A 3,455-nucleotide genomic window follows, 5' to 3' on the forward strand; every position below is an offset into this window, starting at 1 on the left:
TTTTCTTGGCCTCTTTGTACATCACATCACCTTTATCCAAGACCAGATTAAGGTCAGCTGTAGTCATGTTATCATTCTCATGAAGGAAAGCAAGAAATGTGAGTGAGTTACATGTGCACTGCTTGTTTCTGGAGTCTCCATATTTGGGATGAGCCTGGCTGTGAGATGCACAGATATGTGTAACAGAGGGCTGGTTTTCAAAGTTCACTCTTTCTGCATGAGATGGTCCTGCCACATCACTGTGACGGCCTCTTTTTACAATATCAGCATAACCCACCTGTGGGGCACTTGACACCTCAGGTTGGTCTCTATGGTTTACCTGATGATCATTAAATTCATGCTGCAATCCAATCTTTACAGCATCTGCATAGGATACCTGTTGTACATGTGCAGGAACATGTTGACCTGCCTGTTTGACACCATCAGCATTGGTCTTTGCAGACACAAAGTCTTCTGCAGAGCTCTGAGGAAAATCACACTCAGCTTGTTCACATGTTGGTACTTCATGAAACTCATGGAACTTCTTCCAGCGTTGTTTTGCAGCTTGTGACTTTTTCTGCTTCCTTGGCATTTTTACACAAGTGTTTCTCTTAGTCTTTAGAAAATATGTTTATAAAATAAGAGTGGCACAGAGCAGGAGATGTTTTCTTTGTCTTTATATTTCAGTTTTTATTTCTCAGAAACAGATGTCTTTGTTTGTTTGACAGTTTGTCAGTCGAGAGAATAATATGCACTCTCTTTATTGGCTTGGCACAACTTAGCAGCAAGCGCAAAGTGAAAAACAGCTAGAGAGAAAATTTAGAAGAGAGAACAGACAGAGCAGGAGAAACACGGCTGGGAAATCACAATCAAACCGTGAATTAGAGTTTTCTTTATTTGTTCAGTTTGTTCTCAGGTAGAGGCAATATGCACTCTTTATTGCTTTAATGGCTTGGCATTTTTCAGCAGCAAGCCAAGAGTGAAAAACAGGTAGAGAGAAAATTTAGCAGAGAGAACAGACAGAGCAGGAGAGACACGGCTTTAAATCAAACCGCAGAGTTTTCTTTGTTTGTTCAGTTTGTTCTCAGGTTGAGGCAAAATATGCACTCTTTATTGTTTTATTGGCTTGTGCATTTTTCAGCAGCAAGCCAAAGAGTGAAAAACAGGTAGAGAGAAAATTTAGCAGAGAGAACAGACAGAGCAGGAGAGACGCGGCTTTAAATCAAACCGCAATAAGATTCTTGGTTTGGCAAAATTTCTCACAAACCACAGGGTGAAATACAGATGGAAAGAAGGCAGAGACAACAGGTGGAGTAGGACAGAAGATAGAGGGGTTGGGGGGTTGGGATGTGAGATAGAAGACTGGAGATCTGGTCCTTGTTCTTCTTCTGCACACTGTGAACAAAAAACAAGAAAAAAAATAATTTTAATAAAATTATATCACATGGTAATTGTATGAACTAATTGTGACTACTGAAAAAGGACAAAACAAATATTCAAGCTAAACTGTTGTCGGCTGCCATGTGCAAAAAGTTGCACAATTTGGCACTTTTTAAAAGAATAAATATTTAATTAAATTCAGCAATAATATTTTTAAATACAAATATGATTGAGTGAATTGTTAACTAATCACATGTAATGTGCAAAAATGTACGAAAAAAATATTTTAGCCCAATTGTTAAGCTGAACTTATGTGTATTTATTATAAAAATGTGTTTAAAAGGTCTAGCACAAAGTTTGAACCCATCACTTTAAAGCTTATATTAGTCAGACTCTTTTTTTAAAAATTTGGTGTACTTCTCTAACAGTATGTGCACACCTACCAGGCAAAGCACAGATGTGAGTCAAGTTCCTGAAAGTGTAAGACAAGAAATAACATGTTAGTTGTCTGTACAGTGTTATCAGACTAACAAAAAAACAAAGCCCACACGACATGATACACTGAACTTATAGTCAGCAGGGTAATTATAGAGTAATATAGCACACCAGCTGATACAGCAGCCATTTTATAATTCAAACTAATTAACTGAAGTATTTATTTAAGTACTTATATAAGGCTACTGTTAGACTGTTACTAGCCTTAGCATCACTGCTAACGCTAGCATTCCTGCTAGCGTTAGCACTTCAGTTAGTGTTAGCACTGCTGGTAGAACTAGCACTCTTACTGTTAAAACTGAGGCACAATGGCAATAATAAAGCTCATTTGTTACTTTTGTCTCACTGACCGCCAATAAATATCACAGGAATATCACAGGAATATTCTTTTTGTCAGTTAAAAACTGCTAAGGCTAGTGTTGGCACTATAGCTAGCGTTAGCATTGATGCTAGCATTAGCATCGAAGCTAGCATTAGCACTGCTACTAACAGCAAAAGTCATAAAGTACTCTTACTGTTAAAACTGAGGCACAATGGCAATAATAAATCTCATTTGTTACTTTTGTCTCACTGACCGCCAATAAATATCACAGGAATATCACAAGAATATTCTTTTTGTCAGTTAACAACTGCTAAGGCTAGTGTTAGCACTATAGCTAGCATTAGCATTGAAGCTAGCGTTAGCACTGCTGCTAACAGCAAAAGTCATAAACCTATATAAATGGTAGCAAAGGTTATTCTTTTTTTGCTTTCTTTATTCTTTGAACTCTGTTGAACTTTAAAAAGACTTGATATGTGAGTTTAAATGTCAAACATGTATTTTTACCATCATAAAATTAAAACCGTGCTGTACTGAGTGTATTGTACTTACCACAGCAGAGAGCAAAGCGGAATGACGGCAGTTGGTGCAGTGATTAGTTAAAGACTGATGAGGCGTTCAGGTGGTGCTTGGAAATTTGAGCATCAGTTTGAACATCAATAATGAGCATATATATTTCTCTGTCATAGAGAGACAGAGAAAAAAATACACAAGACTCACCAGCATACAAATTGGTACTTTTTCTCTTTATGTCACTCATTCGCTTATACTCAGGAAAGAGGGCAACTGGCATTAAATTAGCAAATAAAAAGTATGTCATCTTGAACTGTTTTATGGATTTTATTTTAAGACTACTTTGAGCGTATTCGTGGGGAGATAAACTATACAGACTAAAAACAGAGACATTAAATGAGATTCGATTATTTAAAATGTGGGAAAATACACTACAGACAGGTAGATGCTGTGAGCTTTAATTATCCAGTCAGAAAAGATTATTTTAAAGTCATCAACTGACTAAAACTGCCGAGGTATGAAAAACCTGTGTGGAGAAGACAAGTCCACCAATACACAATCAACTTGAATTTAACAGGGCAATAATTCAGGGCTCTATTCAGTTAGCCTATATTAACTACTGACATACTGTTAATCTGTGGCAAAAGCCTGTCAAACCTGTCTTATTGTACCTATTGAAAAAGTTAATCTTACTACAACTGCTTAGATGTAACACACATTTTTGATTTAATCTTGGCAGAGTGAGAGACAGAGCTCGTTAAGCAGGCAG

General features: G+C 36.9%; 1 long non-coding RNA gene across 1 annotated transcript; it reads right to left on the bottom strand.

Moving 5' to 3' along the window:
- Nucleotides 1-641: 641 nt before the first annotated feature.
- On the bottom strand, nucleotides 642-2,908 carry LOC309712229. Its single transcript, XR_014278208.1, has 4 exons — nucleotides 2,894-2,908; nucleotides 2,726-2,801; nucleotides 1,803-1,831; nucleotides 642-1,374 (listed from the first exon to the last, which is right to left on the bottom strand). It is a non-coding gene; the product is annotated as an uncharacterized lncRNA (long non-coding RNA).
- Nucleotides 2,909-3,455: the final 547 nt, after the last annotated feature.

This window comes from Aulonocara stuartgranti, assembly GCF_965226115.1.
Source record: "Aulonocara stuartgranti genome assembly, chromosome: 1".
Taxonomy (NCBI): Eukaryota; Metazoa; Chordata; class Actinopteri; order Cichliformes; family Cichlidae; genus Aulonocara; species Aulonocara stuartgranti.